The sequence below is a fragment of the Eptatretus burgeri genome, chromosome 9, assembly GCF_056783735.1.
Source record: "Eptatretus burgeri isolate ZD-2024b chromosome 9, Ebu_testis_v1, whole genome shotgun sequence".
NCBI classification, from domain to species: Eukaryota; Metazoa; Chordata; class Myxini; order Myxiniformes; family Myxinidae; genus Eptatretus; species Eptatretus burgeri.
In genome coordinates, this window is record NC_140969.1 from 97099017 (window position 1) to 97111357 (window position 12341).

The window sequence follows — 12341 nt, forward strand, 5'->3', positions numbered from 1 at the left end:
CCTGCCACACTGGATGATCTGAAGCAGGAGGTGTCAGACTGCCTCCAGGCAGTGCCACATGAGACCTCCAGGAAAGTTGGACAGAACTTTGGAGTCAGGATCAATGCCTGTCTGAACCGCGGAGGGGCACACATCGAGAACGTCAATTACAAGGATTTTGTGTAAATGCCAATTGCAGACCTTGAGCTCTCACTAACTCTAGTGGTGACTGACTACAACAGCAATCAGTGATAGAAAATACCATGTTATAAGCTTTCAAGAAATGTTTGGTTCATGTTCCTGAGATTTCTGGGTTTTTTTGGGGGTTTTTTTTGTATACCTTATCTAGGCTCATATGAGAGCTAACACACAACACACAGCAAGGGGGGCATGAGACAAGAGGAGTGGGAGTGGGAAGGACAAAACAATGGGGAACAGAGACATTAGGAGATCCGTGGAAGGGAGAGGGTTGGGGCGGGGAACATGAGGAACACAAGATGGACACTACAGGGACTTTGAGGAAGGAAATCAGGGAATTTGAAGGAGGTGGGCTTGGGGTGGATCAATGGGGGTAGAAAAGATCGAGGATTTGGATGGGGGAAGATAAGAGGTGGTGGTGAACAACTGTTTTGAATGCCTGGAGGGAATAATGGGATTGAATAGAGTGAGTGAGTTTATTCCAAAGACAGGAAAAATGAGGAATGAAAGAGTGAAGGTGAGCAGTGATTCGTGATTTTGGTAGTTTTACCAGAAGTGGGTTGTTGGCGGACCTTGAGCGCCCTGTGGAAATGTGGTGGGGACAAACCGCAACAGCAGGGGGGCGAGACTGGAGAGGAGATGGTGGAAGACAGAAAGACCACCGACCAGCCTGCGGTGAGAGAGTGAGAGGCCCAAAGACTCGGCCTTATCGCGGGAGATACCAACGATCCTAAATGCCTTGGTTTCGACAGTGTGAAGCCGAGAAAGGTGGGAGGCAGGAGCACCAGCCCAGAGGAGTAGTACTCCATCAGGCTTTGGACGAAAGCTTTGTATGTGGTCAGGAACTCAGGTCGGCTGAGGAAGGACTTTGCACGATGGAGGATTCCCAGTCCACGACTGGCTTTGGAGGCCAGGTTTGAAATGTGACTTTCCCAGGAAAGATCATGGCAGATCGTGAGACCCAGAAGCTTGGAAGAAAGGACTTCTTCCAGAGGATTGTTGAGAAAGTGGATGGTGGGGGTGGGGGTGGGGGGTTCCAAATGGTCCTTTCGGAGAGACATAGTGAGAGTGTAAGATTTGTCAGGATTGAAAGACATGTTCCACGTGTTGGACCAGTTTGTGATTTTATCCAGATCTGCAGTGAGCGAAGAAGTTGCTGATTTGAAAGAATTTGGTCTGAAACCAAATTGATGATCGGAAATCAAGCCATTAGAGAAGAGGAAGGATTTAATGTCTGAAGCGATGATGGATTCCATAACCTTGCTGATGATTGGGAGAAGGCTGATTGGTCTGTTGTTGCAGGGATCTGTTTTTGCACCTTTTTTATGCAGAGCAGTCATGTTTGCTGATTTCCAAGCAGATGACAGGTGACCTTGAGCAAGGTAAAGCACTGTTCCTATGCAAATAAACATTTGAAGTTGCATCACCCTTTTTGAAACACCCTGTACTTTACACCCCAACTGCAACCACACAGCATAAATACTTTACATCTCAACTACAACCTCACAGCAGATATACTTTACACCTCCTCTCCAACCGTACAACAGATATAATTTACACCTCCTCAACTCCAACCACACAGCAGATATCATCTTCCAGTACAACTACATCAATCACCCTCCCCACCCTCTTCCTGGGTCAAAAGGTTTTTTTCCACCTCTAACTACAAGACACTACCCACACAGGTTGTAAAATCCTAGTTTACACCACATCAACCTCCAGATCCCCTCCCCTGGGACACTTTACACCTCTTCACCAATATGTGCACCCAGAAATAAAACCCATGTGATGTTCGTATGTATTAAATCCAAAGTGAAGAGAAAAACTCATCTCATGGTGTTCATCAAGCCTTTCCTTGAAACACGACTCGTGAAAAAGGTCACGAGGAAAAAGGAGTGAGTGGATATCAAAGGTGATATCTAATAAACAAAGCTCTTTCTAACCACTGACTGACTATTAAAGATCAGTGCCTTCTGGGTGACGTAGAAAGCTGAAATTTTGCGTTCTGGTGGACATCAAAGCCGACACACTGGGAAAAATCACAGAATCGTCGGACAACATCCGTAAATGAAAATATAAATAAGTGAAAAAAAAATGCAGGTGAGTGACCCGAGACAATGGAGAAGCACGGTTTGTAGCAATCAGTGATTGTGTAAGCACCCTCCTCTAGAAAGGATATAAAACTACTTTAAACACTGAAAGTGAAATTGGGGAAAAATAAATAAAAATATAAATAAAACCTGCTTTGTAGAAATTAAAAATGACTTTAAAACAAATGTTGAAGTTTCACTAAATACAAAATGGGGAGGTCGGAGTGGGGAGGACGTCACAAACTCAATTTTAAAGTTCAATTCCAATGGCAGATCCAGGAGGTGTCCACTAGAGGTCTCGGCAATCTCCTCTCTCTCCCTCCCATTCCCCTGACCACCCAGACCTCCTCTTTTAAAATCATCCATTCCTCCGGCTCCGACAAGGTCAGGGCGAAGAAAGGGCCCTGGAGTCTGGAACACCGTCAACGGTTTTACATCCTGAATATTGGAAGCAAAAGAAGAAACTACCCAACACGCCTCAACTACAACCCCTCCACTTCTTTAACGGCCCCAATTATTCCCACATTCCTGTGGACTCAGCTGAGGAATTCTTCACCCCAAGCCTTTCACGAACCAGCGGGCCAGGTACGATGTTCGACTTAAGGTGACAGGAGTTTGTAATTTGTTCAGGGTGTCAGCGATAGCTCGCCTACTCTTCGCAAAGGACACTGTGGTATCCTTAACATCCACTAATGCCTGCAGATGGGACGTCCAGTTTAACTTCCATCCGAGGCACGGCACACACTGATGAATCACCCTGCCTGTGAAGCACTGGGATGACAATTTATAGCTCGGTGGGGATTCAAACTCTATATGGCTTAGAAGTGGATGTGCGTACCTATCGGCCATCCTGCCAGCCTTCTGCTAGTATGAGTTGGTGTATATTAAAGATTCGTCAGTGTCTTTCACGAGTAGGAAGCGAGCTATCACCCCCACTTTGAACAAATTGCAATTCCTGCCCTAACAACAAGTCATGAGTGGTGTGACCTATTCCTCAACACCCGGTTACACTGCTCACTCCAGATTGTGGTTGTCTGGATGGTAGCTTCTCCAAGACAAACAAATCCAGACAAGAGAGTGCTCGCATTTGTGTGTGGACAGCCATTTTCTGCTTTGAAGGACAAACCACACACACAATGGCGTTAACATTTCATTTGCAATATTTTTTTTTCTGTTGTTGCGGTGCAGACCTCATATGGTGACGACACTTACAAGGGGTGCGGTAAAGATGGAATGGGGGTGCAATGGTGACCGCATAGATAGGTATGCTCCACTTGCCAAGTATGTTCCACCATACCATTCGCTGTTGGATGGTAAGCAATTGTTCGCATAAGGTCAGCACCCAGAAGTTGAGTCTGCTCATGAAAGCAGAGCCAATTCGAACCGGCTACCATGATCTGCAGTGATGGTTAATGGAAAACCAAAACGTGCGATCCAGGTGTGGACAAAGACCCTGGCAATGGTAGGTGCGGTGATGTCAGCTATCGGTGTAGCCTCCGGCCAATGGGTGAAGCGATCAACATAAGTCAGTAAATAGCAGTGCCCATTTGAGGATGGTGGAGGACCGACAAGATCCACATGGACCCTGTTGAAATGCCTCTCTGGTGTTGAAAAGCTACCGTTTAATGGTGTGACAGTATGATGTTGGATCTTGGAGCGTTGACATTGAAGACATTGTTTGGACCTAGGTAGGCGTTGATGCGTGGCCAGACGTAGCGCGTGGTGACGAGTCCCTGGGTTGCTTGAACACCAGGGTGCATGAGTGAATGAAAAGTGTTGAAGATTGTACAACGGAATGCTGCAGGAACGAAAGGGTGTGACTGTCCCGTCGAGATTACACACACGAGGGTAATGTTTATCCATATGAGCAGTACCTTGTTCAATGTATGCGGACTGGTTGCAGACTGTAGATGGTGGAGCTGTGTCCTCCCATTGTGCTGCTGCAAATACATTCAAATTGATGGCTAGTGTGTTGGTAGAAGACCATGCCAATACCTCGATGAGTGAGAGTGTCGGCCGCCGAGTTCACGATTCCTTTTATGTGCTGGATGTCGGTGGTGAACTGGAAGATATAACTGAGTTGGCGAAGTGTGCGAGGCGAGTGAGAGTCCGAATCAGTGGATAGAGCGAAAGCTCATGGTTTGTGGTCAGCCTGGACAGAGAATTGTCTGGCCTCTAAGAAGTGGTGGAAGTGCTTGATGGCAATGTATACAGCGAGTAATTCCAAATTGAAGGTGCTGTACTTGCGCTCTGTTGGTTTCAACTGAAGGTGCTGTTACTTGCACTCCATCCACCAGAACATGTTAGGGTGCTTACCAGTTGCGAGTGACTTGTTCAGCAGCTGCAGTGTTGTGGTTATGTATGGAATAAATCAATGGGAAAAGTTGATGAGGCCCAAAAACTCTTGCAGTTTGCGTTGAGATGATGGTAACGGGAAATTGTGAATTATAATCTGCACCTCCTCATTGAGAGGATGGATGCCTGAGCGATTAACACAGTGTCCAAGGGAAAATCAACTCCAGAACGCCGAACATGCACTTTGTGGGATTGATGACGATGCTGAAGACCTGTAAACGGGTGAAGAGGAGACATAGGTGTTCCTGCTTTTTTTTTCTGTGGTTAAACTGGTGATTACAATATCATATATATATATATATATATATATATATATATATATATATATATATATATATATATATTTATATGTAGCAGAAGTGTAATCTTCGGAGCACCTGAATGATGAAATGTTTGTGTGGCATTGCGTCGGCCGAATGGCATTCAAAGGGATTTGAACAGGCCGAAAGGCATGGTGACTGCTGTCTATGGGATGTCATCTGGATCCACGGGAATCTGATGGTACGCACGAATGACGTTGATCTTGGAGAAGATTGTAGTGCCATGGAGTGTAACGGTAAAATCCTGAATGTGTGGAATGGGGCAACAGTCCGGAACAGTCACGTTGTTTAAGGACCAGTAATCTCCACAAGGACGCCAATCCCCAGATATCTTTTTAGGTACCATGTGCAGTGGTGAAGCACAACTGCAGGACTATGGTCTGTGATCTCACGTTGTAACATATAGTTAAGTTCCTGGTGGACAATACATAATTTCTCGGGTGCTTGTCGGCGAGCATACACAAAAACAAGGGTTTCATGGTCTCGATGTGATGTGTGATCTGATATCAAATGTCCAAATAGGGTTTGCTCGAAGCAGTCATGACCATCTGGCAAGTTGAAGGTCATGAGCAGCTGTTAGGGATGATCACGCTTGACCAGTACCCATTTTGGCATCCAGCTTGGATGCAAACTTATGTTAGTTATTCGAGTGTGGCAGTACAGTGGTGGCACCTCTTGATGGCACAGCTCATGTGTTTTGAGTCCAGGCATCGTCTCAGCTTGCCGTTTACTTTCCGCACGTATGTGAGACTGCTGACCCAGTCTGTAGGCTCGTCGACTTTTCATATGATGCCCTATCTCAGCATGTTGTCCAGTTCTGACTTTACTTTGGCTGTCATCTGGATGGGGTGGTGCGTGTATTGCAGTGGGCATGCTGGGGTCTACCATAATGCAATACTGTCCAGGGAAGTTGCCAATATTGTCAAATTGGTCCAGATATGTGGCCAGCAGGTCATCCAATGTGTTGACTGGCTCATCGCTTGCACAGTTCTCCTTCATCTTGCAATGGAGGGTGAGGAGTTGAAGGTCCCTAGAGGTGGGCAGGCCAAGGATCGCAAAGCCAGTGGCCTTGACGATAAAAAACTCAACGGCAACAAACTGTGTATTCATTTTCTGCAGGGGACCAAAGGGGTGTCAAGTTGCAGAATTTGTGAGCCATTGTTAGCCGTTAGTATTGTCTGGGGTTTCTCATGAATATGGCCAGGTAGGATTTGCTGGAATGTCCAGATGATTCGATGTTTTCGGGATACATTTGCCTGCATATCTGTAGGGGCAAGGTATTGGCTGCTGAAATGTGAATCTCTTACCCAGTTTCAGATTCATGGCTGACTCAAGCAGGTTTTCATCAACGATTCTTCTGTACTTTGCCCTGTCCATTGTCCCTTCGATCTTGACAAGCTTGCCAGTGCCTGCTGATGAAAAGCAGCCCCATAATATGATGCTGCCACCACCATGCTTGAGGATAGGGAAGGTGTTGACTGGCTGATGTGCAATGTTAGGCTTGCGCCAGACGTAACACTTTTAATTTCAACCAGAGAGTTCAATTTTTGTCTCGTCTGACCACAAAACATTTCTCCACATGCCTGCAGTATCGTTAAGATGCTTAATCACAAACTCCATACGAGCTTTTAGATGTGTCTTTTTCAGTTATGGCTTCTTCCTTGCCACCTGTGCATGGAGGCCAGCCTTGTGAAGGGAGTAGGATGTTGTTGATCGATGATATTGGTGAATACTTTTGCAGGCCACTGTGGTGTCTCAGGCCTTTATCACCTGAGAGCAGGAGAATATGGTCTATTTGTTTGTCACCTGCTATGTCCTTCTTGGAAAAGTACTGCAGCTGGGTATACTTTCTAAATAGCTTGAAGGCTTCACCGAGCTTGGTGCTGTTAGAATCCTTGCATGGCATCAAAGGCCCATCTGCCATTGTGGGCTTTGTCCGGGCTAAAATGTGGCGAAATCGGGTTCATAGGTTTTAGTGGGGGGGGGGGGGCAGTGTTTTCCCGTTGGTTTCAAATGTTAATTTTTGGCCACTGGTTGGACTGTGTTCTGGAAGGATTTAACTTAGCAAAAATGATGTCGCCTTTTTTTTTGGTGATTTCTTTATACTTTTCTCTCAATTTCAAATTATGGCCCAAATCGTGCTAAATAATTTCATTATATTACCCCAAAATACATTCTGTATGCAAAGCAAACACCCAATATATTGCTAAAAGTAATATAATAATTAAGAAAAAACACTCCTTTCAACAACTCAAACTTTTTTGGGGTTTTTGACTTCTACATTTTAAATAGTGATAATCTCACAGCTCAAACATGTTTTATTTAGTTCTTTCGGTCCACCATCTGGCTGGTTCTGGTCAGCTAATGTAGGATAGAACTTCAATGTTCATTTAGTGTTTGTGTTCATAGTTAGATGGAAGGATCTCCTTCTTCATCCTCTTCAATTCCTAAGAGTGCCTGGTTGACATTACTGCACACCTCCTCATCGGCTCCACACAAACACATCTCGGAGCAGTTGAGGCCCTGCGACCGACGAACAGTGTGATGTGCAACTAGTCTTCTTGCACCCACATTTGATGAGGTGAGTAACTGTTGCTGGAGCTGGAAGATCCCTTGTTAGTACTGGTACTAGCATATCCCCCTCTTCCTTCCACCCATAGGTTGTTGCTGGTGGTAGCTGAGGGTGAGGAATGTTATCCTGACGCCACACCATGGCCTGGTAATGTGCCCGGGCAATGGCTTCATGTAAGGCTCATCGTGTCGGAGGTAGCTTTTGAGCCTCCAGTTGTTTCTTGGTGAAAAGCTTCCATCTGAGATCACCAACATCCACCACAGTGCTACCAGGCTCATAGAGCTGGCAAACAAATGTCTCAAAGGCTCGTTCAGTGTCAACTTTCAGCTTCTCGGACGTCCCTAAGGCAGCAAATACAGATACCACCTCCATGGAGCATCTGCTAAGTGCTTGCCAACAGGTCAGCTTCCCCTTGCCAGCAAATCGACCTGTTACGTCAGCTCCAGAGAAGGCATGAAATCCTGGTAGGCTTCAGCCTTTGCATCACCAAGTGCATTCACGATTGGTCCCAGTGAGATTACTCGCTTCTTGTTCCCCACACCAGTGACAAAGTATGTGTTCCTGCAGAGCTGATGGTAACGGTGGATTGCAAGGACAAAAACATCAGTGTCAGGTGACTGAATGTAGAGTTCTGTTGCTCCTCTTCGAACAGCATCCAGATTGTGCAGGATAAGTCTCGTGTCGGCTTCTTCTTGGGAGCTGCAGAGATGTTGAACATCCATGGAGTTTGAGAGGACCTCTTGCCGCGAAGTCACTATGAAGACCTTGGGCTTACCCTCAAAGTGGTGGAGAGCTTTGGTTGCGGTACTGGAAAGGAACTGCTTTTTTTTTTTTTTTTTTTTGTATACCTTGGTCGAGGCTCGTATGAGAGCAAACACAGAACTCACAGCAAGGAGGCATGAGACAAGAGGGGCGGGAGTGGAAGGGACAAAACAGTGGGGAACAGACACATTAGGTGAACTGTGGAAGGGAGAGGGATGGGGATGGGACGGGGAACATGGCGAAGAGAAGATGGACATTTCAGGGACTTTCAGGAAGGAAAGCAGGAGAAATGAAGGAAGTGGGCTTGGGTGGATTATCGGGGTAGAAAAGATCGAGGATTTGGATGGGGGAAGATAAGAGGTGGTGGTGAACAGCTGTTTTGAAAGCCTGGAGGGAAGAATGGGAAAGAATAGAGTGAGGAAGTTTATTCCAAAGGCGGGGAAAAAGAGGAATGAAAGAGTGAAGATGAGCAGTGATTCGTGATTTTGGTAGTTTTACCAGAAGGGGGTTGTTGGCGGACCTTGAGCGCCCTGTGGAAATGTGGTGGGGACAAATCGCAGAGAGAGCAGCGGGGGCAAGGCTGGAGAGGAGTCGGTAGAAGACAGAAAGACCACCGACCAACCTGCGGTGATTGAGTGAGAGGCCCAAAGACTCAGCTTCATTGCGGGAGATGCCGATGATCTTAAATGCCCTGGTTTCGACAGCGTTAAGCCGAGAAAGGTGGGAGGCAGGAGCACCAGCCCAGAGGGGAGAGCAGTACTCCATCAGGCTACGGACAAAAGCTTTGTAAGTGGTCAGGAGCTCAAGAGGGCCGAGGAAGGACTTAGCACGACGGAGGATTCCCAGTCGGCGACTGGCTTTTGAGGCGAGGTTGGAAATGTGACTTTCCCAGGAAAGGTCATGGCAGATAGTGAGACCCAGAAGCTTGAAAGAAAAGACTTCTTCCAGAGGATTGTTGAGAAAGTGGATGGGGGGGTTTGTAAACGGTCCTTTCGAAGAGACATAGTGAGAGTGTGAGATTTGTCTGGATTGAAAGACATGTTCCACGTGTTGGACCAGTTTGTGATTTTATCCAGATCTGCAGTGAGCGAAGAAGCTGCTGCTTGCCGGTCTGAGGGATGACAGATGGTACAGCAGAGGGTGGAGTCGTCGGCAAAGAGAAATAGAGGATTTTCCAGAGAGTCCGAGAGATCATTGATGAAAACCAGAAAAAGAACAGGGCCCAGAACGCTACCTTGAGGAACTCCAGCCTGCACAGGAAGAGGGGATGAAAGAACTCCATTTAGGGCCACACGTTGACTGCGACAGGAGAGGAAGTCTGCGAGCCATGAGTGGAGATGGCCTTGAATACCATGGGAAGAGAGTTTGGTGAGTAGGGCAGGGTGCCAGACTGTGTCAAAATCACGTGATATGTCCAGGGATACGGCTCGGATTTCCTGTCTGGCATTGAGGACCTCCATCCATTGATGGGAGAGCAGAAGCAGCATATCCAGGGTAGAGTGACCTGGTCTGAAACCAAATTGATGATTGGAAATCAAGCCATTGGAGAAGAGGAAGGATTTCATATCTGAAGCGATGATGGATTCCATCACCTTGCTGATGATTGGGAGAAGGCTGATTGGTCTGTAGTTATAGGGATCTGTTTTTGCACCTTTTTTATGCAGGGCAGTGATGTTAGCAGATTTCCAAGCAGATGGCAGATGACCTTGGGCAAATGAGAGGGTGAATAGAACAGAGAGAGGGTGAGCAAGAGCAGAAGAGCAGGCTTTGAGGACACGTGGGCTGATGCCGTCTGGACCGGTTGCAGAATCTGACTCGAGGTTTGAAAGCATATATATGTTGGGTGCGACTGGGTAAAGTGGGTAGAGATAGTGATGGGTTTAGGACACAAGATTTAGCTGCAAACACCGAGTTTAGACATTCAGCTTTATCACGTGTGGAATCAGCAGTGCGGCCATTTGAGGTAAGGGAGGGGATGGAGGGGGAACATACACCAGAAACAGATTTGATTAAACGCCACCAGGATTTTGAGGAGGGAGAGAGGTTTGAGAGTTCAGACTTGAGATGAGAAAGATGTTGTTTTCTGGCTCTCCTGAGGGTAGATACACACTTGTTCCGAGCTTTGTGGAAAGAACTGAGATTACCCTCCGTTGGGTTTGCTTTCCATGAGGCAAAGGCAAGTTGTTTCAGGACAACTGCCTCGCCACAAGCTTCAGTAAACCAAGGGCGGGAGGAAGGGTAAGACAACTGAACACGAGAGGGGATAAATCTGTGCATGAGGGAGAGCAAGTTTCTTTGAAAGAATTCCCAGGATGAGTTGATGTTTGAGAAAGTAGTGATAGGAGACCAGTCTGTAAGTTTGATGGCTGCTCGGAGACCCTGCCAGTCGGCTTGAGTGAAATGCTAGACTCGACGGCGGTGAGGTGGTTCTCTGATAACAGCCAGAGAGATGTCCACTTTGACAAGGACGTGGTCAGAAGAACCAATTGGAGCGAAGGAAGAGCAGCAGACTTTTCTGACACCTTGTCAATTTGTGTATTGTCTGTGACGAGGTAAGCAGTTGCTGGCTTATGACCCTGGCGTCTCTCCCTTGTGGCCTCTTTCAGTGAAGTGGGAAGATCATAACGGTCTAAGACTAGATGGAGGTCATCATATTCTCTGCACTTGCTGTCCAGTGTAGCTATGAAGTGGTCAGCCCATTGAGCACATGTCTTGACCCAAGGTGGCTTACCCATTGCCTGGACAATTGCCATTCCATCAATTACAGTTGCCTTCCTTGGTGTCAAGGGAACAATGTCATTGGTGACATCCTCTGGCTGTAGATCAACACTAATTTTGTTTGGGAGGTCCTCAAGTACAGCCATCAGCTTGCTTTTGTCTGTGCATGGTAGGAGTTCATCACTCACTGTGAACAAGGCTCGTGGGAGAGACGTGAACTCATGCTGGCCAATGCTCTCCTTGAGGTTCATCTCGGAGCGTGAGCGTGCAACAATCAACATGCGGGCAAATAGTGATCTGTCGTCCTTGAGCTCCACTACCTGATCAGCCACTTTGTGTTTCACCGACTTCCTTGCACTTTTCCATGTCTTCAGTTGAACCTTCTTCATTCTGGCCCAGATACTGAGCCCGTTGAACCTCTGTCAGAGCCTTTTTTTTGCCCATTTTACCGCAGGACCAAAATCACAAAAAAAAAAAAAACAAGAAAAAAAAATCAGAATTCACAACAGACACCTGCCAATGGTTCTAGAAGCAAGTACAAGCATGCGTCTGAATGTTCTAGGCAGGTGATGCAACATCTATGAGTGGATGATGCAATACCTGTCCAGGGTTGCCAAATTGACATTTTCTCAGGGTGGTCCTAAACTTTTGCAAATGATTGTAGATGTGTATTTCTTATTTCTAAGGCCTTAACTATCATGCAAAAGTTAGCTGAAGAGGAGAAAGTGAGATCTCAGTATTATATGCTGGTTTGGATGGGTCATGGCTGCGAAGTTCAACAAGAAGTTAGTTGTATGATCATAAACAGGATAAACAGACATTCTGGAATGAAGACACTGTAAGTTCAGATTGAATATCTGTCAGAAACACTTTAGAAAACACAATGTAACATTCTGGCACTCCAGACTCTGAAACAAAGCGTGATTAATACAGTACGTTGGGTCAAAAATGACCTTTCAGCTTTGATGTTGTGTCAAGGTTACTGAAGGTCCACAGAAAAAAATGGCGACAACATTTTTCCACTTCCTGGCAATGCTAAGAACACATTCATAATCGTTGCAAAAAATTAACATGCAAAACCAACAGGAATTCCATTCTGTTACGTTGACCCCCCCCCCCCCCCCACTATTTACCTTTCACTGCCACCATGTAATAAGATGACATTGAGTCAGTTTAGGAGATGGAGGCTTTATTGATCACCATAGAAAGCAGCGTCAATTGGCATCGTACAAAGCCATCGAGGTGACCACTTTGTCATCTTGATCCTCTACCTTCTCACATCTACACCCACGTCCCAAGGGGCTGCGCTTAACAGCTCTTATTTCAATGGATGCGCTGGAAAAAAAA

At 46.3% G+C, this 12341-nt stretch overlaps 1 protein-coding gene across 11 annotated transcripts in view; it reads right to left on the bottom strand.

Moving 5' to 3' along the window:
* Nucleotides 1–12175: 12175 nt before the first annotated feature.
* The window catches only part of SCAPER (S-phase cyclin A associated protein in the ER), a 631592-nt gene continuing 631426 nt past the window's right edge, over nucleotides 12176–12341 (bottom strand). For 8 of the 11 annotated variants that reach the window (XM_085896250.1, XM_085896251.1, XM_085896260.1 and 5 more), the window contains one exon: nucleotides 12177–12341. This exon is cut by the window's right edge and continues 1102 nt beyond it. The gene's annotated coding sequence lies outside the window, so the exon portion shown is untranslated. The other 3 variants (XM_085896259.1, XM_085896255.1, XM_085896256.1) reach the window with 1 other exon arrangement.